The 25,916-nt window shown below is 32.9% G+C and overlaps 1 long non-coding RNA gene across 1 annotated transcript in view; it reads left to right on the forward strand.

The window, feature by feature from the left end:
* Positions 1 to 1,439, forward strand: part of LOC144453281 (uncharacterized) — a 7,856-nt gene extending 6,417 nt beyond the window's left edge. The window contains exon 3 of the long non-coding RNA XR_013482405.1: positions 970 to 1,439. This is a non-coding gene — a long non-coding RNA (uncharacterized LOC144453281). The remainder of the gene's footprint in view (positions 1 to 969) is intronic.
* The last annotated feature ends 24,477 nt before the right edge of the window (positions 1,440 to 25,916 follow it).

Consider the following 25,916-nt stretch of genomic DNA (forward strand, 5'->3'; position numbering starts at 1 on the left):
CCATATGGGATCGTATTACGACGAAAATGGATATGCACATGTATGTCATAGAACACTGTCCTAATACCAACTTTAAATGAGATCTGTTCAAGCATGTCTGAGCTATGCCTTTGGACATGAAAATTCGCAAACAAAATGGCTACCAGGCAGCCATATTGGATCGTATCACAACGAAAATGGATATGCACATGTATGTCATAGAACACTGTCCTAATACCAACTTTGAATGAGATCTGTTTAAGCATGTCTGAGTTAGGCTTTGGACATGGAAAATTCACAAACAAAATGGCTGGCAGGCAGCCATATTGGATCGTATCACGACGAAAATGGATATACACATGTATGTCATAGAACACTGTCCTAATACCAACTTTGAATGAGATCTGTTCAAGCATGTCTGAGTTATGACTTTGGACATGGAAAATTCGCAAACAAAATGGCTACCAGGCAACCATATTGGATCGTATCACAATGAAAATGGATATGCACATGTATGTCATAGAACACTGTCCTAATACCAACTTTAAATGAGATCTGTTCAAGCATGTCTGAGTTATGGCTTTAGACAGGAAAAATTCGCAAACAAAATGGTTGCTAGGCGGCCATATTGGATCGTATCATAAAACAAATTGACGTGCATATGTATGCCATGGTATGTTGCTCCTGTACCAAGTTTGAAAAAAATCGGTCCAGGCATCTCCAAGAAACAGCTGCGGACGGACGGACGGACGGACAGACGGAACCCAATCCATAAGTCCCCGTTCCGGACTTCGTCCGCGGGGACTAATGAGGGACAAAGACTTCCCTGTGAGGGAAAGTGAGAATTAGATGTGAATTGTAGAATACTATGTACCATGTGAGTCAAGGCATTTTATAGTCAATGAGGGACAAAGACTTCCCTGTGAGGGAAAGTGAGAAGCAGTTTGGAACTGTAGAATATGTACTAAGAGTGTACTTTATATGTTGCAGGTGCAGCTGCAGTTGGACGGACTACAAAAGAAATTAGAGGAATTAGAAAAAGACGGCAAACGCTACATCTGTGGACAATGCTCTACAAAAGGTGATGGAGCTAGCACAAACACCAACATGGAACACAAGGCCACACAAATACTGAATGGATTAAGCAGTGCTGGCCATATTTGAGACAAATGATTTTGGGCAAGAAGCAGGGCACCTTATCATTCTGTTGTTGGGAAATAAAGAAGAGGAAGAAATTGCATCAAAAGTGTCTAAGTTCCTTCAACATGGGAAGTGCCCTACCCATTATACTAATCATACTCCATATTGTCCGGCCAAAAACTACAGAGAAGACGTGGATGTAAAACCCAGATATTTGAAATGTTATGTTTGTGGTATTGTTAGGAACTTCGCCAGATATTGTAAAGAAAAAATTCCCTGTGAGATGGAGTCATTAAAATTAAACCTTGAATAAATTTCATTCATGTGTTCTCTATTTGAGTGTGAGCTTGTAAGTTAAGATATTAGTACTCTGAGACAGGGGTGTGATCACCAAAAGGCATTGCCTTATGACAGCCTGCCTTTTGTAGGATCCTGTCTGGGGTGCCTTCTACATGTAATTAAAAGGGGTGTTAAAATTTTCTTTCAGTTCGATATTCCAATGTGGGAAATGGAATATAAATGTGCAGTAATGTGAAACCTTCTCTTGGGTGTCTGTTGAGGGTGCACCCAGGCATGACTCTACGTCTCGGATGTTGAAGCAGTAGCCTAGGGAAAAAATCAACATATCTCCCTGGTACATGACATTAAGAAACCAAAATGATTTAATAGCCGTTAAAATACATAATCACGTACATACGTGGGACAAGTTGACAATAGTTGTGAAAAACAAATCATAGACTGGCTATCAGAGGGAATATAGGTATCTCACTATGTGACTCCTTGTAAGGGAAATTTTAAGAGCAAGTCTTATAATCATTCATACCCATCACTTATAGTACTTCAAAACAGTCCTGGATGTAAAGACTTTGGCCAGTTTATTTCTACAACTATATCAGACAGATTAAAGTCTGGAGCACTATCAGTGTGAGGGAAAGTTGGAAAGGACCCACCACCACTATTAGTTATGCCTTTAAACCATGTATGTGCATTGATATGAGATACCCGAGTCTCTGGATAAAATAGGAGGACTTCAAATTAGATCAATGGGTGGAAGTTACAAGATATCTAGAACAAGGAGATTTTTCACTTCAAATGTGATGACAAAAGTTGGTATGACCATGTTAAAATATCACACGACAGAAAGCTTTTGGGTTTCAAATGTGCTGGGATTTGGTATGTGAGCAATACACAGTACCATTCGGGTGGAAATTATCTGCCTTTGTACATCACACCATAAGTACTGTATAACAAATTATGAAAGGTCCATAGGAGTGCCATGTATAAATAGATGAAAGGCATGGAGGCCCTTTAGCAGACAACAAGTAACACACCTGAGCCAAAAGGAATTAGTGGAAGTAGCAGTCTTTATACTGGCAAAATTGTGTGTTGACACAGGATATTTCCAAGCACTCAAGAAAAAATAATCAGTTCAGTTGTGCTAAAAGTGCATTAAAAGAATATATGAACTCCCGATATATGAGAGCCATGTATCAATGAATGCAAATTTTACTCATCAAGAGATTGTTGCCGTTTTTGCACATGCAAAATCCGGGAAAAGTGTCGGCTATGACAATATTCCTGAGTTATAGTTTTGAGGTATTGATGGTAAAGTGTATTTTGCATTGAAAGACATGGGAGCTAGGGAGAGTAGATTGTAATGCAATTATCAAATTTGGTTGGTAAAGTATCAATGTGAGACATTGTGACATTAGATATTGGTACTCGAGATGTATACTGAGTGGCCCTTACAAACTGGGTAGTCGGCTATGTTATGTTGTCTTTTCCCTCGGCTAAGAAGTAAAGGAAAGGAGTCATGAGAGTGGTGAAAAGTGTACACCTGGAGGGAGATATCTATGAATATTAGCAATACATGCGTGACTCTCATCCACCTACCTAAGGATAATATCACTTTGCTTGGCATTAGCACCATTTAACAACTCAGTCCAAATCTTGATTACAATACTATAGATAGTATCCTTTAAGCAAAGTGATAAGGCTTTAAATACTATATAATCTCTTATGTCAACACAGTGCTCAAACTGAAGTTGGGCAACAAAAATGTTCACCTGGGACTATGCTTTGCACCTGCAGGCTTCAATTTTTTTTTCAAAGGTCACTTGTCAATGGACAAGAGAATTTTCAATTTCACTTCTGGTATAATAAATTGTTTGTCCTATCAAGATGTGACATATTGCACTTCTTTTTACACACCTGAGAATGTATTTCAAGTACATAATAAAAATAATAATAAAAATAATTATACTGGATAGTTCTCTAAGTAAACACTTATCTGCCAAGAAATCCAGTGAGGGTCATCCCTCATGGATTCAGTGTTTGATAATGCAAGGGGAACCGGAGTACACGGGGAAACCTGCATTGTTCAGTAGAGTCAAACTAAACAACGAATGGTTTGAACCCCAACCACAGTGGTAAGAGGAAAGTGGTTTCACCACTCGGCACAACCGACAACCCCTGATTTTAAAGTTATAAACAAACAAAACACTCTGAAGGTCTATCATTTGTGACAATCTTGTATGTTTTTTCTATTTCCATCATTTTGCCTAAATGTGTGCTAGCCGATGTAAAATGATGCCTTACTACTGAAACACATACACTTGTTTCTCGACATAAGTTTCAGACTTATTGTCACCAAAATGATGCTTGCCTATAGTTCTTTTTTTTTCAATATTACTTGTAAACATGTTTTAAAAGAAATTGGCGTTATTTCAATTCTACAATGTGTCTGTGATAGACAGAAATTGGCTTGATTTTGATAATTAACCCTGAAGGTAAGGAAAGCAGGATTCAAACACTTGGAGTAAAAAAAAAATTCCAAGGTTTTCCCTGGGTTTTCCATCAGTTTCCAGTGTACTTGTATTGATTGGGGTTATTTTCCAGGGGTGTTGACCATCAATATTTATTTTATTGAATGACATCTAATTCTCTGACACGGATGAAAAGTAATTAACAAGGTCTCTCACAATATGTCACAACACATTTTAAAGACAGTCAACACTGCAGCTGTTGGTTTAAAAAACAAAACCGTCATAGCCATTAGAATAACATTGTTCATTTTCAAATCAGCCAAATGGAAAAGTCATTAGCCACAAACTTTAAACATTGAAAATATTAATTTGTTTGTCTATATATTTCTCTTAATGTCTGTCTTATTATTTTAGTCCTATGAGTCAATACTGTGATACTATTTTATCACCATCAAAATCTTGACTATCATGTTCACTCATTGTAGGTCCCAATAAGCTTATCCCTACCAACATTAAATCAACCAATTCATCACAATCTTTCCAACTACATTACTTTGAGCAATATATTGATCAAGTGTAACTTTTGTCATGTTTTATTACATCAGTTTTCCTGCACACTGAAATCGACTGTACACCTCCATTTTTACTCTGAGCTGTACAGAGAGACTTCTGTTCTACCCCTAAGTAGTAGTTTCATTCAGCTGTAGATGGAATGTACTGAAACTTATGAGTGGTTACTCTGATGGTAGCAAAACACCAATGCTACAGGAGACAATTCAACAACTCGTGCAAACGAACTAAATGCATTCTATAACAGGTTTGATTGCTATGTTTTCTCTTTCGAGCATAGCAATCAGGAATGAACTGAGAGCAGCGTCCTCAAATATCACTGATGGCGACCGTCTCTCGACCGACAAGGAAGAGGTGCTTCGGGTGCTCCAGTGTGCTCCCAAACAAAGCGTCGGGGCCTGATAATTTTACTCACTGTGTTCTGAACTTGTGCGCTGATCAACTTGCTCGTATTCTGTCTGTCATATTCAATTTGTGCTTTCAACATGACTTAGCTCCGATGTCATGGAAAACTTCTCATATTGTTCCTGTCCCAAAGAAAGCTGTGATATCATCAATGAACGATCTTAGACCAGTTGCGTTGACGTCTGCCGTTATGCAAGTCTGTGAACGAGTAGTTTTACAAATAAGTTAATAGTTATAGTCTCTGATTTTATTGACCCATTACAGTTTGCCTATCGTAAGAACAGGGGTATAGAAGGATGTGATGTTACATGTTTTAAATAATGTATATTCTCATTCAGAAAAACCTGGAAGTTCAATCAGATTAATGTTCTTTGACTTTTCAAGTGCTTTTAACACTATACAGCCACATCTTATCGTTTGGAAACTTTTAGCAATGAACTTGTCACCTTCAACTGTACATTGAACTTTTAATTACCTTACGAATAGACCACAGCATTAGCATTTTCGCCTTGATGTGCAGAGGTGACAAATATCCAAGTGGGTCCTTTAGCGATGCAACGCGTTTGATGAGATAAGAAATCACTTCAAATCAACTACCAAACAAATGTAACCTTATTCATTTAGAGGGGTTGAAGTTAAGAAATAAAACTTAGGAAGTAAATAGTAACACCTCAACCATTAGCAGTAAAAAACAAGACCAACGAAATTGAACAAATATATTTGACTTGAAGTTCAGCATACACATGAAAGCACACATGGAATGAACAATTGCAAATAAATGATTCAGAATTGGAAGATGAAAAGAACACATGTACTTCTAATGTGACAATGTGAAATGAGACAAATGGAACTAAATGATTCAAATACTGTGAATTAATGAACACAAATATGAAAAGAAATAAATGACGTTTAAAGAATTTAGAGACATCTAACATAGTATACCTTTAATGTTGTGTGATGAATTGCCAATAAATGAATATTTCCCGATCATAACATCACAATTACTCAGCGTCAGGCCTGACTACACAATCATTCACTCAATCGTACTGAACCCTCAAACATACTTTTAACAGAAAATAACCCCAACTAAAAATACATTAGTTAAACTCTATAAAACAGCATATTCATCATAGCAACTCCAAGGGTAAAATAATAAGGCAAAGTATGAAAATAATTTGGTTGGATACAAGGTTCACAATATTATAAGTTATGATGACAACTTTCTAAGAATTGGTGAGAAAACTTCAAGGCCACATGAGGACAAATGTACATGCATTTGAGTTCATAATGAAAATTACAAAAAAATTCTGAATGGAAATACATGTAAGGCGAAATAAAAAAAAATTGTGTGGTTCCGATTACATTCAATGTTAAAATAGTTGGGTTGGTAGATTTTTTATTTTATTGTCTTGTATTTTTTTCATGTGTGAGTGTCTAGTTCAGGTTTTCCATTGTTTTCCAAATGGTCTCTGTGTTGTTTATTTCTTTCTATCAGATGTACAGCCATTACAGATTGGAAGAATAGGTTTATATTGTTTTTTAAGTTGGTGTCAGTTTCCGCACCCACTATTTCTTGCGAGACTTCACGATTTTCGCGACTTCGTTCAAATACGTAAAAAAAAGGTACGGGTCGGCGTGAAAATCTTAGTGGGGTCGGGTAACTAAAGCCGATTTCATAAGTTTGAGGTCATTAGCATTTGTAACGACCGAGCGAATGCACAACATCTGGATTAAGCTAATTTAGTCAATGGTTACGCAAGCAGCCTCGTTCACGATAATATGAAGAACGTTAGTCCTATAAACTTCTGATATACTATCATAAGATTGAAAATTGTTATTTCAAATTAAGTCTGTAACCTTTAAGTTTAGAAACACTAGTTTTTCCAGTTCGGTTATCCGTTTCAGCACCTCCAATAATCATAATATTAATATATTGAACGAATGTGGCTGTTTATCTTAGTATTACCCAATAAGCAACAGGTAGAATGGTATATAAACAGCTGTTTTCGCATTCTATACACCCTAGTCTAAATCATAAATGACCACATACTCCCTACTTTACCCTATGGAGGATATGAAGATATAATGCTAACATTGTGTGTCCAAGTTTGAACCTCTTTCTAAATGTAGATAAACATGGTTCTACACCCCCCCCCCCCAGTCTATATGACCACATACTCCCTACTTTACCCCATGGAGGATACACAGATCTATAATGCCAATGTGTGTCCAAGTTTGGACCCCTCTCTAAATGTGGATAAACACAGTTCTATATAGCCCCAATCTAAAAGAGCATATATCCCCTTCTTTACCCATGGAAAGTATAAAGGTAACATATTGTGATGTGTGAAGATATTTCACTGGCTACGTAATTTAGTATGAAAAGTGCTACTGAGTCTGCTGGTCAAAGGTGTTGGTAAACAAGATGTGTGAACATGGTCACACGAGGACAAACATGGACAAAGATGGTACTTTAACCATGTTTACCACATGGTTTACCCACCCTGTTAAATCTCACTTTTTGTACAGTGTAGCATTGATCATGTAATATTTGAGTCACAGGATTCATCAATCAAATTCAGACATATCCGGTAAAACAAACAAAAAATAAAGTATGTCTCCCATTATTATATGGTTTCATCTCAATATATTTAAAAGCCACTTAAAGCAGATTTTTTCCAAAGAAAAACATCATTTTAGATACAAAATTATGGGCTCTGAATAACTGAATATGTTCATCACTTGCATCGCAAATGTTTATATATGGTGCTCCGTGTTGCTGCAAGTCCCGATTTCTCAATTCAACTCAATGATTTAGGAATATTACTGTACTAACAAACATTAAAATGTAGTTATTCTTTTAAAACATTTAAAACAAATTTCAATTATCGACAATATAAATGTCATACTTCTACAACCCAGAAATTCAACTGCACTATGTATATGTCATCAGTGGTCCGTAAAAACGTCGAACTTCCAAATTGCGTAATAATTTCTAGGGGTACAGTGCAGTGATGCCTTGGTACATGTTACAATGTTATGATACTAACAGACCTACTCTTACAATATTGCAATGCATGGCTATGTTATGTTGCCGATATGATGACCGGAGTATGGTAGCAATTATATACATAGTATGCAAGATCAAAACAAATATGGCAGCACCAAGCATGAACTGTAGACACACAAAGTATATCATAGAACGATCCTTTGACTTTCTGGGGCTATCAAAAAATGACAATGACAAAATTCATGACATCATTATTTGACAACATACAGAATAGTGTCAACTCATTGGAGATAATGTGTATCTGGTGTATGTACCTAAATACTTATAATATGTTTTAAATGGCCACTGCAATTCTATTTTTCACTTTTCATCAAACCAATAAAAAATAGCCACTTAACACATTTTTTTTAATTTATTTATTTGTTCAGGCAAACCAACGGGCATAAAGCCCATTTACAGGCACCTTTAAACACTTGTCCAAGAAGTCCAGTGAGGGCCATCCCTCATGGGTTCAGTGTTAATGCGGGAGGAAACCGGAGAACCCAGGGAAAACCTGTGTTGTTCGGTAGTCAAACTGAACGACACTCTTCTTACTTACAGCGTGGTAAATTTTAATCGAACCCTGAATGGGGTTCGAACCCCGACCGCAGTGGTAAGAGGCAAGTGGTTTAACCATTTGGCCACCGACAACCACAACCATTTCTATAGCACTGAGGAGAAAAAAGTGACCACGAATAGTGAAAATCTAGTTAGAAATTATGCTGCTTCCACATCCATGACACCCTCTGCTGAGCGAGAATTTATATTTGCATATGAAAGCATTCCTGTTATGTCATCATAGTAGGAACACATAACCTTGAACTTCACCTTCCTAACATGCATTGCTATGGAGGCTCGGTCACAACAAGTTCTAGAAATTGTATCTTTCGAACGGGGCGGCGAATGTTCGTCAGATTTTTCAAGTGAAGAGGTGACAACTTGCAGTAAATCAACATTTAATCATACATTCCTTTCATTAGGGGGCAGTATGAACATATTACATGTATTGTAAAGAAAGAAATAGAATTGCAGTGGCCCTTTAATGGTACAATAGGTGGAGTGTTCACCATTACCTATATACTTGTATATAATATGTATTAATGGTCCAATAGATGGAGTGTTCACCCTTACCTAAATACTTGTATATAATATGTATTAATGGTACAATAGGTGGAGTGTTCACCATTACCTATATACTTGTATATAATTTGTATTAATGGTACAATAGGTGTAGTGTTCACCCTTACCTAAATACTTGTATATAATATGTATTAATGGTACAACAGGTGGAGTATTCACTCTTACCTAAATACTTGTATATAATATGTATTAATGGTACAATAGGTGGAGTATTCACCCTTACCTATATACTTGTATACAATATGTATTAATGGTACAATAGGTGGAGTGTTCACCCTTACCTAAATACTTGTATATAATATGTATTAATGGTACAATAGGTGGAGTGTTCACCCTTATCTAAATACTTGTATATAATATGTATTAATGGTACAAGAGGTGGAGTATTCACCCTTATCTAAATACTTGTATATAATATGTATTAATGGTACAATAGGTGTAGTATTCACCCTTATCTAAATACTTGTATATAATATGTATTAATGGTACAATAGGTGTAGTATTCACCCTTATCTAAATACTTGTATATAATATGTATTAATGGTACAAGAGGTGGAGTATTCACCCTTACCTAAATACTTGTATATATAATATGTATTAATGGTACAATAGGTGGAGTGTTCACCCTTACCTAAATACTTGTATATAATATGTATTAATGGTACAATAGGTGGAGTGTTCACCCTTACCTAAATACTTGTATATAATATGTATTAATGGTACAATAGGTGGAGTGTTCACCCTTACCTAAATACTTGTATATAATATGTATTAATGGTACAATAGGTGGAGTGTTCACCCTTACCTAAATACTTGTATATAATATGTATTAATGGTACAATAGGTGTAGTGTTCACCCTTACCTAAATACTTGTATATAATATGTATTAATGGTACAATAGGTGTAGTGTTCACCCTTACCTAAATACTTGTATATAATATGTATTAATGGTACAATAGGTGTAGTGTTCACCCTTACCTATATACTTGTATATAATATGTATTAATGGTACAACAGGTGTAGCGTTCACCCTTACCTAAATACTTGTATATAATATGTATTAATGGTACAATAGGTGGAGTGTTCACCCTTACCTAAATACTTGTATATAATATGTATTAATGGTACAACAGGTGTAGTGTTCACCCTTACCTAAATACTTGTATATAATATGTATTAATGGTACAATAGGTGGAGTGTTCACCCTTACCTAAATACGTGTATATAATATGTATTAATGGTACAATAGGTGTAGTGTTCACCCTTACCTAAATACTTGTATATAATATGTATTAATGGTACAATAGGTGTAGTGTTCACCCTTACCTAAATACTTGTATATAATATGTATTAATGGTACAACAAGTGTAGTATTCACCCTTACCTAAATACTTGTATATAATATGTATTAATGGTACAATAGGTGTAGTGTTCACCCTTACCTATATACTTGTATATAATATGTATTAATGGTACAACAGGTGTAGCGTTCACCCTTACCTAAATACTTGTATATAATATGTATTAATGGTACAATTGGTGGAGTGTTCACCCTTATCTAAATACTTGTATATAATATGTATTAATGGTACAAATTGGTGGAGTGTTCACCCTTACCTAAATACTCGTATATAATATGTATTAATGGTACAACAGGTGTAGTGTTCACCCTTACCTAAATACTTGTATATAATATGTATTAATGGTACAATAGGTGGAGTGTTCACCCTTACCTAAATACGTGTATATAATATGTATTAATGGTACAATAGGTGTAGTGTTCACCCTTACCTAAATACTTGTATATAATATGTATTAATGGTACAATAGGTGTAGTGTTCACCCTTACCTAAATACTTGTATATAATATGTATTAATGGTACAACAAGTGTAGTATTCACCCTTACCTAAATACTTGTATATAATATGTATTAATGGTACAATAGGTGTAGTGTTCACCCTTACCTATATACTTGTATATAATATGTATTAATGGTACAACAGGTGTAGCGTTCACCCTTACCTAAATACTTGTATATAATATGTATTAATGGGACAATTGGTGGAGTGTTCACCCTTATCTAAATACTTGTATATAATATGTATTAATGGTACAAATTGGTGGAGTGTTCACCCTTACCTAAATACTCGTATATAATATGTATTAATGGTACAATTGGTGGAGTATTCACCCTTACCTATATACTTGTATATAATATGTATTAATGGTACAACAGGTGTAGTGTTCACCCTTACCTAAATACTTGTATATAATATGTATTAATGGTACAACAAGTGTAGTGTTCACCCTTACCTAAATACTTGTATATAATATGTATTAATGGTACAATAGGTGGAGTATTCACCCTTACCTAAATACTTGTATATAATATGTATTAATGGTACAATAGGTGGAGTATTCACCCTTACCTAAATACTTGTATATAATATGTATTAATGGTACAACAAGTGTAGTGTTCACCCTTACCTAAATACTTGTATATAATATGTATTAATGGTACAAATTGGTGGAGTGTTCACCCTTACCTAAATACTTGTATATAATATGTATTAATGGTACAATAGGTGGAGTATTCACCCTTATCTAAATACTTGTATATAATATGTATTAATGGTACAATAGGTGGAGTATTCACCCTTACCTAAATACTTGTATATAATATGTATTAATGGTACAATAGGTGTAGTATTCACCCTTACCTAAATACTTGTATATAATATGTATTAATGGTACAACAAGTGTAGTATTCACCCTTATCTAAATACTTGTATATAATATGTATTAATGGTACAATAGGTGGAGTATTCACCCTTACCTAAATACTTGTATATAATATGTATTAATGGTACAATAGGTGTAGTGTTCACCCTTACCTAAATACTTGTATATAATATGTATTAATGGTACAACAAGTGTAGTATTCACCCTTATCTAAATACTTGTATATAATATGTATTAATGGTACAATAGGTGGAGTGTTCACCCTTACCTAAATACTTGTATATAATATGTATTGATGGTACAAATTGGTGGAGTGTTCACCCTTACCTATATACTTGTATATAATATGTATTAATGGTACAATAGGTGTAGTGTTCACCCTTACCTATATACTTGTATATAATATGTATTAATGGTACAACAGGTGTAGCGTTCACCCTTACCTAAATACTTGTATATAATATGTATTAATGGTACAATAGGTGGAGTGTTCACCCTTACCTAAATACTTGTATATAATATGCATTAATGGTACAACAGGTGTAGTGTTCACCCTTACCTAAATACTTGTATATAATATGTATTAATGGTACAATAGGTGGAGTGTTCACCCTTACCTAAATACTTGTATATAATATGTATTAATGGTACAATAGGTGGAGTATTCACCCTTATCTAAATACTTGTATATAATATGTATTAATGGTACAATAGGTGGAGTATTCACCCTTACCTAAATACTTGTATATAATATGTATTAATGGTACAATAGGTGTAGTATTCACCCTTACCTAAATACTTGTATATAATATGTATTAATGGTACAACAAGTGTACCATTCACCCTTATCTAAATACTTGTATATAATATGTATTAATGGTACAATAGGTGGAGTATTCACCCTTACCTAAATACTTGTATATAATATGTATTAATGGTACAATAGGTGTAGTGTTCACCCTTACCTAAATACTTGTATATAATATGTATTAATGGTACAACAAGTGTAGTATTCACCCTTATCTAAATACTTGTATATAATATGTATTAATGGTACAATAGGTGGAGTGTTCACCCTTACCTAAATACTTGTATATAATATGTATTGATGGTACAAATTGGTGGAGTGTTCACCCTTACCTATATACTGGTATATAATATGTATTAATGGTACAATTGGTGGAGTGTTCACCATTACCTATATACTTGTATATAATTTGTATTAATGGTACAATAGGTGTAGTGTTCACCCTTAGCTAAATACTTGTATATAATATGTATTAATGGTACAACAGGTGGAGTATTCACTCTTACCTAAATACTTGTATATAATATGTATTAATGGTACAATAGGTGGAGTATTCACCCTTACCTATATACTTGTATACAATATGTATTAATGGTACAATAGGTGGAGTGTTCACCCTTACCTAAATACTTGTATATAATATGTATTAATGGTACAATAGGTGGAGTGTTCACCCTTATCTAAATACTTGTATATAATATGTATTAATGGTACAAGAGGTGGAGTATTCACCCTTATCTAAATACTTGTATATAATATGTATTAATGGTACAATAGGTGTAGTATTCACCCTTATCTAAATACTTGTATATAATATGTATTAATGGTACAATAGGTGTAGTATTCACCCTTATCTAAATACTTGTATATAATATGTATTAATGGTACAAGAGGTGGAGTATTCACCCTTACCTAAATACTTGTATATATAATATGTATTAATGGTACAATAGGTGGAGTGTTCACCCTTACCTAAATACTTGTATATAATATGTATTAATGGTACAATAGGTGGAGTGTTCACCCTTACCTAAATACTAGTATATAATATGTATTAATGGTACAATAGGTGGAGTGTTCACCCTTACCTAAATACTTGTATATAATATGTATTAATGGTACAATAGGTGTAGTGTTCACCCTTACCTAAATACTTGTATATAATATGTATTAATGGTACAATAGGTGTAGTGTTCACCCTTACCTAAATACTTGTATATAATATGTATTAATGGTACAATAGGTGTAGTGTTCACCCTTACCTAAATACTTGTATATAATATGTATTAATGGTACAATAGGTGTAGTGTTCACCCTTACCTATATACTTGTATATAATATGTATTAATGGTACAACAGGTGTAGCGTTCACCCTTACCTAAATACTTGTATATAATATGTATTAATGGTACAATAGGTGGAGTGTTCACCCTTACCTAAATACTTGTATATAATATGCATTAATGGTACAACAGGTGTAGTGTTCACCCTTACCTAAATACTTGTATATAATATGTATTAATGGTACAATAGGTGGAGTGTTCACCCTTACCTAAATACTTGTATATAATATGTATTAATGGTACAATAGGTGTAGTGTTCACCCTTACCTAAATACTTGTATATAATATGTATTAATGGTACAATAGGTGTAGTGTTCACCCTTACCTAAATACTTGTATATAATATGTATTAATGGTACAACAAGTGTAGTATTCACCCTTACCTAAATACTTGTATATAATATGTATTAATGGTACAATAGGTGTAGTGTTCACCCTTACCTATATACTTGTATATAATATGTATTAATGGTACAACAGGTGTAGCGTTCACCCTTACCTAAATACTTGTATATAATATGTATTAATGGTACAATTGGTGGAGTGTTCACCCTTATCTAAATACTTGTATATAATATGTATTAAAGGTACAAATTGGTGGAGTGTTCACCCTTACCTAAATACTTGTATATAATATGTATTAATGGTACAATTGGTGGAGTATTCACCCTTACCTATATACTTGTATATAATATGTATTAATGGTACAACAGGTGTAGTGTTCACCCTTACCTAAATACTTGTATATAATATGTATTAATGGTACAACAAGTGTAGTGTTCACCCTTACCTAAATACTTGTATATAATATGTATTAATGGTACAATAAGTGGAGTATTCACCCTTACCTAAATACTTGTATATAATATGTATTAATGGTACAATAGGTGGAGTATTCACCCTTACCTAAATACTTGTATATAATATGTATTAATGGTACAACAAGTGTAGTGTTCACCCTTACCTAAATACTTGTATATAATATGTATTAATGGTACAAATTGGTGGAGTGTTCACCCTTACCTAAATACTTGTATATAATATGTATTAATGGTACAATAGGTGGAGTATTCACCCTTATCTAAATACTTGTATATAATATGTATTAATGGTACAATAGGTGGAGTATTCACCCTTACCTAAATACTTGTATATAATATGTATTACTGGTACAATAGGTGTAGTATTCACCCTTACCTAAATACTTGTATATAATATGTATTAATGGTACAACAAGTGTAGTATTCACCCTTATCTAAATACTTGTATATAATATGTATTAATGGCACAATAGGTGGAGTATTCACCCTTACCTAAATACTTGTATATAATATGTATTAATGGTACAATAGGTGTAGTGTTCACCCTTACCTAAATACTTGTATATAATATGTATTAATGGTACAACAAGTGTAGTATTCACCCTTATCTAAATACTTGTATATAATATGTATTAATGGTACAATAGGTGGAGTGTTCACCCTTACCTAAATACTTGTATATAATATGTATTGATGGTACAAATTGGTGGAGTGTTCACCCTTACCTATATACTTGTATATAATATGTATTAATGGTACAATAGGTGTAGTGTTCACCCTTACCTATATACTTGTATATAATATGTATTAATGGTACAACAGGTGTAGCGTTCACCCTTACCTAAATACTTGTATATAATATGTATTAATGGTACAATAGGTGGAGTGTTCACCCTTACCTAAATACTTGTATATAATATGCATTAATGGTACAACAGGTGTAGTGTTCACCCTTACCTAAATACTTGTATATAATATGTATTAATGGTACAATAGGTGGAGTGTTCACCCTTACCTAAATACTTGTATATAATATGTATTAATGGTACAATAGGTGTAGTGTTCACCCTTACCTAAATAGTTGTATATAATATGTATTAATGGTACAATAGGTGTAGTGTTCACCCTTACCTAAATACTTGTATATAATATGTATTAATGGTACAACAAGTGTAGTATTCACCCTTATCTAAATACTTGTATATAATATGTATTAATGGTACAATAGGTGGAGTATTCACCCTTACCTAAATACTTGTATATAATATGTATTAATGGTACAATAGGTGTAGTGTTCACCCTTACCTAAATACTTGTATATAATATGTATTAATGGTACAACAAGTGTAGTATTCACCCTTATCTAAATACTTGTATATAATATGTATTAATGGTACAATAGGTGGAGTGTTCACCCTTACCTAAATACTTGTATATAATATGTATTGATGGTACAAATTGGTGGAGTGTTCACCCTTACCTATATACTTGTATATAATATGTATTAATGGTACAATTGGTGGAGTGTTCACCCTTACCTATATACTTGTATATAATATGTATTAATGGTACAACAGGTGTAGCGTTCACCCTTACCTAAATACTTGTATATAAAATGTATTAATGGTACAATTGGTGGAGTGTTCACCCTTATCTAAATACTTGTATATAATATGTATTAATGGTACAAATTGGTGGAGTGTTCACCCTTACCTAAATACTTGTATATAATATGTATTAATGGTACAATTGGTGGAGTATTCACCCTTACCTATATACTTGTATATAATATGTATTAATGGTACAACAGGTGTAGTGTTCACCCTTACCTAAATACTTGTATATAATATGTATTAATGGTACAACAAGTGTAGTGTTCACCCTTACCTAAATACTTGTATATAATATGTATTAATGGTACAATAGGTGGAGTATTCACCCTTACCTAAATACTTGTATATAATATGTATTAATGGTACAATAGGTGGAGTATTCACCCTTACCTAAATACTTGTATATAATATGTATTAATGGTACAACAAGTGTAGTGTTCACCCTTACCTAAATACTTGTATATAATATGTATTAATGGTACAAATTGGTGGAGTGTTCACCCTTACTTAAATACTTGTATATAATATGTATTAATGGTACAATAGGTGGAGTATTCACCCTTATCTAAATACTTGTATATAATATGTATTAATGGTACAATAGGTGGAGTATTCACCCTTACCTAAATACTTGTATATAATATGTATTAATGGTACAATAGGTGTAGTATTCACCCTTACCTAAATACTTGTATATAATATGTATTAATGGTACAACAAGTGTAGTATTCACCCTTATCTAAATACTTGTATATAATATGTATTAATGGTACAATAGGTGGAGTATTCACCCTTACCTAAATACTTGTATATAATATGTATTAATGGTACAATAGGTGTAGTGTTCACCCTTACCTAAATACTTGTATATAATATGTATTAATGGTACAACAAGTGTAGTATTCACCCTTATCTAAATACTTGTATATAATATGTATTAATGGTACAATAGGTGGAGTGTTCACCCTTACCTAAATACTTGTATATAATATGTATTGATGGTACAAATTGGTGGAGTGTTCACCCTTACCTATATACTTGTATATAATATGTATTAATGGTACAATTGGTGGAGTGTTCACCCTTACCTATATACTTGTATATAATATGTATTAATGGTACAATTGGTGTAGCGTTCACCCTTACCTAAATACTTGTATATAAAATGTATTAATGGTACAATTGGTGGAGTGTTCACCCTTATCTAAATACTTGTATATAATATGTATTAATGGTACAAATTGGTGGAGTGTTCACCCTTACCTAAATACTTGTATATAATATGTATTAATGGTACAATTGGTGGAGTATTCACCCTTACCTATATACTTGTATATAATATGTATTAATGGTACAACAGGTGTAGTGTTCACCCTTACCTAAATACTTGTATATAATATGTATTAATGGTACAACAAGTGTAGTGTTCACCCTTACCTAAATACTTGTATATAATATGTATTAATGGTACAATAGGTGGAGTATTCACCCTTACCTAAATACTTGTATATAATATGTATTAATGGTACAATAGGTGGAGTATTCACCCTTACCTAAATACTTGTATATAATATGTATTAATGGTACAACAAGTGTAGTGTTCACCCTTACCTAAATACTTGTATATAATATGTATTAATGGTACAAATTGGTGGAGTGTTCACCCTTACCTAAATACTTGTATATAATATGTATTAATGGTACAATAGGTGGAGTATTCACCCTTATCTAAATACTTGTATATAATATGTATTAATGGTACAATAGGTGGAGTATTCACCCTTACCTAAATACTTGTATATAATATGTATTAATGGTACAATAGGTGTAGTATTCACCCTTACCTAAATACTTGTATATAATATGTATTAATGGTACAACAAGTGTAGTATTCACCCTTATCTAAATACTTGTATATAATATGTATTAATGGTACAATAGGTGGAGTGTTCACCCTTACCTAAATACTTGTATATAATATGTATTGATGGTACAAATTGGTGGAGTGTTCACCCTTACCTATATACTTGTATATAATATGTATTAATGGTACAATTGGTGGAGTGTTCACCCTTACCTATATACTTGTATATAATATGTATTAATGGTACAACAGGTGTAGCGTTCACCCTTACCTAAATACTTGTATATAAAATGTATTAATGGTACAATTGGTGGAGTGTTCACCCTTATCTAAATACTTGTATATAATATGTATTAATGGTACAAATTGGTGGAGTGTTCACCCTTACCTAAATACTTGTATATAATATGTATTAATGGTACAATTGGTGGAGTATTCACCCTTACCTATATACTTGTATATAATATGTATTAATGGTACAACAGGTGTAGTGTTCACCCTTACCTAAATACTTGTATATAATATGTATTAATGGTACAACAAGTGTAGTGTTCACCCTTACCTAAATACTTGTATATAATATGTATTAATGGTACAATAGGTGGAGTATTCACCCTTACCTAAATACTTGTATATAATATGTATTAATGGTACAATAGGTGGAGTATTCACCCTTACCTAAATACTTGTATATAATATGTATTAATGGTACAACAAGTGTAGTGTTCACCCTTACCTAAATACTTGTATATAATATGTATTAATGGTACAAATTGGTGGAGTGTTCACCCTTACTTAAATACTTGTATATAATATGTATTAATGGTACAATAGGTGGAGTATTCACCCTTATCTAAATACTTGTATATAATATGTATTAATGGTACAATAGGTGGAGTATTCACCCTTACCTAAATACTTGTATATAATATGTATTAATGGTACAATAGGTGTAGTATTCACCCTTACCTAAATACTTGTATATAATATGTATTAATGGTACAACAAGTGTAGTATTCACCCTTATCTAAATACTTGTATATAATATGTATTAATGGTACAATAGGTGGAGTATTCACCCTTACCTAAATACTTGTATATAATATGTATTAATGGTACAATAGGTGTAGTGTTCACCCTTACCTAAATACTTGTATATAATATGTATTAATGGTACAACAAGTGTAGTATTCACCCTTATCTAAATACTTGTATATAATATGTATTAATGGTACAATAGGTGGAGTGTTCACCCTTACCTAAATACTTGTATATAATATGTATTGATGGTACAAATTGGTGGAGTGTTCACCCTTACCTATATACTTGTATATAATATGTATTAATGGTACAATTGGTGGAGTGTTCACCCTTACCTATATACTTGTATATAATATGTATTAATGGTACAACAGGTGTAGCGTTCACCCTTACCTAAATACTTGTATATAAAATGTATTAATGGTACAATTGGTGGAGTGTTCACCCTTATCTAAATACTTGTATATAATATGTATTAATGGTACAAATTGGTGGAGTGTTCACCCTTACCTAAATACTTGTATATAATATGTATTAATGGTACAATTGGTGGAGTATTCACCCTTACCTATATACTTGTATATAATATGTATTAATGGTACAACAGGTGTAGTGTTCACCCTTACCTAAATACTTGTATATAATATGTATTAATGGTACAACAAGTGTAGTGTTCACCCTTACCTAAATACTTGTATATAATATGTATTAATGGTACAATAGGTGGAGTATTCACCCTTACCTAAATACTTGTATATAATATGTATTAATGGTACAATAGGTGGAGTATTCACCCTTACCTAAATACTTGTATATAATATGTATTAATGGTACAACAAGTGTAGTGTTCACCCTTACCTAAATACTTGTATATAATATGTATTAATGGTACAAATTGGTGGAGTGTTCACCCTTACCTAAATACTTGTATATAATATGTATTAATGGTACAATAGGTGGAGTATTCACCCTTATCTAAATACTTGTATATAATATGTATTAATGGTACAATAGGTGGAGTATTCACCCTTACCTAAATACTTGTATATAATATGTATTAATGGTACAATAGGTGTAGTATTCACCCTTACCTAAATACTTGTATATAATATGTATTAATGGTACAACAAGTGTAGTATTCACCCTTATCTAAATACTTGTATATAATATGTATTAATGGTACAATAGGTGGAGTATTCACCCTTACCTAAATACTTGTATATAATATGTATTAATGGTACAATAGGTGTAGTGTTCACCCTTACCTAGATACTTGTATATAATATGTATTAATGGTACAACAAGTGTAGTATTCACCCTTATCTAAATACTTGTATATAATATGTATTAATGGTACAATAGGTGGAGTGTTCACCCTTACCTAAATACTTGTATATAATATGTATTGATGGTACAAATTGGTGGAGTGTTCACCCTTACCTATATACTTGTATATAATATGTATTAATGGTACAATAGGTGTAGTGTTCACCCTTACCTATATACTTGTATATAATATGTATTAATGGTACAACAGGTGTAGCGTTCACCCTTACCTAAATACTTGTATATAATATGTATTAATGGTACAATAGGTGGAGTGTTCACCCTTACCTAAATACTTGTATATAATATGCATTAATGGTACAACAGGTGTAGTGTTCACCCTTACCTAAATACTTGTATATAATATGTATTAATGGTACAATAGGTGGAGTGTTCACCCTTACCTAAATACTTGTATATAATATGTATTAATGGTACAATAGGTGTAGTGTTCACCCTTACCTAAATACTTGTATATAATATGTATTAATGGTACAATAGGTGTAGTGTTCACCCTTACCTAAATACTTGTATATAATATGTATTAATGGTACAACAAGTGTAGTATTCACCCTTACCTAAATACTTGTATATAATATGTATTAATGGTACAATAGGTGGAGTATTCACCCTTATCTAAATACTTGTATATAATATGTATTAATGGTACAATAGGTGGAGTATTCACCCTTACCTAAATACTTGTATATAATATGTATTAATGGTACAATAGGTGTAGTATTCACCCTTACCTAAATACTTGTATATAATATGTATTAATGGTACAACAAGTGTAGTATTCACCCTTATCTAAATACTTGTATATAATATGTATTAATGGTACAATAGGTGGAGTATTCACCCTTACCTAAATACTTGTATATAATATGTATTAATGGTACAATAGGTGTAGTGTTCACCCTTACCTAAATACTTGTATATAATATGTATTAATGGTACAACAAGTGTAGTATTCACCCTTATCTAAATACTTGTATATAATATGTATTAATGGTACAATAGGTGGAGTGTTCACCCTTACCTAAATACTTGTATATAATATGTATTGATGGTACAAATTGGTGGAGTGTTCACCCTTACCTATATACTTGTATATAATATGTATTAATGGTACAATTGGTGGAGTGTTCACCCTTACCTATATACTTGTATATAATATGTATTAATGGTACAATTGGTGGAGTGTTCACCCTTACCTAAATACTTGTATATAATATGTATTAATGGTACAACAGGTGGAGTATTCACCCTTACCTACAATGTATATACTTGTATATAATATGTATTAATGGTACAATAGGTGGAGTGTTCACCCTTACCTATATACTTGTATATAATATGTATTAATGGTACAATAGGTGGAGTGTTCACCCTTACCTAAATACTTGTATATAATATGTATTAATGGTACAACAGGTGGAGTATTCACCCTTACCTACAATGTATATACTTGTATATAATATGTATTAATGGTACAATAGGTGGAGTGTTCACCCTTACCTATATACTTGTATATAATATGTATTAATGGTACAATAGGTGGAGTATTCACCCTTATCTAAATACTTGTATATAATATGTATTAATGGTACAATAGGTGGAGTGTTCACCCTTACCTATATACTTATATACGATTTATAATAGATTAAAAAATATAATATTTGCCAATGTAATGCCTATAGTTCTCCTGAAAGTGTTTAATCATAGCAAGTAGACTCCTACAGTAAACTGTAAATTCAAAAAGTTATTTCAGTATATGTTTGTATTCTAAGGAACAGCTTGAATCTAACCAAAACACTCTTGAGCAATACTGCAACCTAATCAAAATGTTAAAAGTTTCCTTTAGATAATTAATTTATAGTTTTGTTCAGTTGTACATGTCGTCAATAATTAAGTTGGGAAATATTGATTAATTATGTCTATGAGCTCCTGCCCATCTAATATATTAGGGCAGCCTACAGTGCTTATCATAATTTATGCAGCCTGTCTGGGTCAGCTGCGAATAGGTATAATGCATTCAGTAATATTTAGTCTGGAGACTGTAGCAGGAAGTACCAGTGGGTCTTATATTTTGACAAAATGGAAGATCACAAGTCATTAGTCAATAGAACCATCACTTGACACTTCAAATTCACCTGGACAGACTGTGATGAGCTTTTCCTTACTTATATGCAATGTTATATTGGTTCATCCAAATACTTTTCTGACAGACTGCCATATCAAACCTAAACAAGTCATTGAGAATGACATAGTCCCTGCTATAATTGGGTTTTAAGGAATTATCACTACTCTGATCACGCAACAACATTTGTGAACCTAAAACAAACAGACTTAGATATGTTGTGTGTGCTTGTTATGTATTTGCTATGGACATGGTGTTGTTGCTAGGCTTATTTGTATATATTTCTGAATGTTTATTCATTTGTCAATTAATCCTTGTTGTTATCAATGCATTACACAACATTAATAAGGTGCTACTATGGGTATGGTCTTATTGCCAGGCATATTTGCATTCAATTTTTGAATGTTTATTCACTTGCCTGCCCATCTCTGTTTTGGTTGACTGTTGACTGTGTCAAAATATGTTGGACAATATCTGTAGAATAACTCCTCCAGAAACATTCCATTTCAGCTAAATTCACCTAGCAGTTTTCGAGATACAAGTTTGGACTAAAATTGCCAACTGCCTATTTGTGTGTGTGCTACCAGTACCTATATTTTGCTTGTGTTATTTCATTAAAAAAACATACTGTATGAACTGTAAAAAGAATTGTTACACATGATTGGCACCCTATCTTTTCTGGTCTGGTAGTAAATTTGAGCCCTTCACTTGATGAGATTGCATTTACAAAGCTTAGACAGTCAAGGGGTCGAAATAGAAATATTTTTAACATGTGTGCACCTTGACTTTGGAATTTACCTGCACACAATGTACACACAATATTTTTCAGTTAAATTTGTCCTATTATATATTAAATTATTGCAATAAGTAATGCTAGGATTCAATCTTTTGTTCAGCCTGGCCAGCAGTACTCAACTTCTTTTATCTATTCTTGATGATGGATCTTTCAGCAGGACCAAAATGCAGAATTAAAAGGTTTTAAATTCAACGTCATTGGGAGTAAGTTCATATCATTTATACTGCACTAACAATAGAATAATATTTTTGAGATTTAATTTTTGACCAAAATTCACATTTTACACCTAATTTGCATATTACTGATGAGATCCTTATATGTTTAATATTGCTTCATCTGTGCACCCCCACATACATCCTCGTTAAATTTCAGCCAAATCTGCTCCCTAGTTTTGGAATTAAAGATTTTTGACCAAAAAGACACATTTTTAGCCCTTATTTGCATATTACTGATGGCATCATCATGTCATGAACAAATATTAATTTACTCTACCCTAAGACTGTTCCCACCAAATTTCAGGCAAATCTGCTCAGTGGTTTTAGAGCTTAAGTTTTTTGACCAAAAATGACATTTTTTGACCTAAAACGCACATTTCTGATGCAATCATTTTCATTTGAACAATTTCTTAATGAGACACCCAAAGTAACATGGCCACCAAATATCAAAGTAATTGGTCCAGCAGTTTTTGACTTTAAGTTGTTTACACACACACACACACACACACACACACACACACACACACACACAGCAATGCCTATAGCACTACTGAACCTTATCAGTTCAATTGTGCTAAAAAGCAATGCCATAAGACACTTTGTCAATGAAGAGTACACGATGAATTAAGCTGAATTGAGGTACTAACTGCTGAAATATGTGTCATTAACACTGACAACAATGTTGTTGTGAACATAGTGCATATTTCCACAACTATCAAAGGGTGAAATGTGGCAACACGACATTTGAACATGCCATACTTATGATCCTATCAAAAATTGCCAATTTGAATGCCTCATATTTGACAAGCAGTCTCAAGTCTCAAACTTCAAAGATAACAAGGTTCCATGCATTCATTTACTTCTGCATTTCCAATAAGTAAATCATAGACCCTCCACCAACGGGGTATGCAACTACATCATTTCCACTGAAACGAACTCTGTTTGCATACATTAAGTTTAATTAATCCTGTTACTATAGCAGTAATGAAGACTTCCTTCAAGAGTGTAAAAACCTCATGATGCTACATAAATCACATGTAAAATCTCGAAAAAGATGAGAAGAGATTATACGCGGTTATGCTTATTTATGTTGATGACCACAACACATCATGGTATGGCATCTTCCCATGTCTTTGACGACAATTTTGATTTTTGTCAGCTCTGTATACACAAGGAAGGACTTGATAATTGAACAAGAGTGGGCATGAAACCATACAAAATCATGTAAATGATAAGTTAACGTACAATTATGATGAAAATATGTAATTTCCTTATACGAAGACATGCCAACAGTGGCCGACACATGCAACAAGCATGAGAAAGGCTGGAAGTTTAGATACAAATCTATAATTCTGCCATTTTTTCCGCGACTATTGCGCGAGACATTTTGAAATCTATGCATGCCTCTAGAATTTGAAGAATGATGTACAATTTTGTGAAACACATCGTCGATCGAACTGGTATGTCTATAAATTTTGTACATTTCTACAATGCCATGTATTTTTATGCCATTTTAATAGCCCTGCATAACACCGGCACATGTACTACGCTCAAGAACATAACAGATTTGCACTTTTCAAATCAAAGAAGACATAATGGGTTACAATTCATTCAAATATTAAAATTGAGCCACAACTTGAAAGGTAATCTGCGTAAATACAATCTCTCAAGTCAAAGTTGGAGTACTTCTCATTTTCTCAGTTAGTTCGGTCATGGTTCATCTGAGAATGATGTAAAGTTTCAAATTCAATTGGCTAGCAACCAGAAATTTGAAGTCTAGTACTCGTTTTGAAATCGTTTCGGAGACATGTTTTTGACGAAATGTATCGTGAATATATCAACCACGACAACAGAGGTAAAATGGCAACCACGCATTGGATGTTTACATTTTATTTTGATGTAGTTACGATAACACGCCTAATCCTGATCAATGAAGGCAGCCTAAAATATTAACATGTGATAAAAAGCATCAATAAATAGACTCAAAACTTCAAGAATCATTTCTGACAGAGAAATCCAGTAACAACCCTAATGAACGAAACACTGTACTCAAAGCATACTGCAACAATCGCAAACAATGGACAGCTTACGTGATCTATTCTTCTTTTCACACCAGAGAACAACAAAATACACGACAAGACTATGTATGATTAC

The sequence above is a fragment of the Glandiceps talaboti genome, unplaced genomic scaffold, assembly GCF_964340395.1.
Source record: "Glandiceps talaboti unplaced genomic scaffold, keGlaTala1.1 scaffold_35, whole genome shotgun sequence".
Classification (NCBI taxonomy): Eukaryota; Metazoa; Hemichordata; class Enteropneusta; family Spengelidae; genus Glandiceps; species Glandiceps talaboti.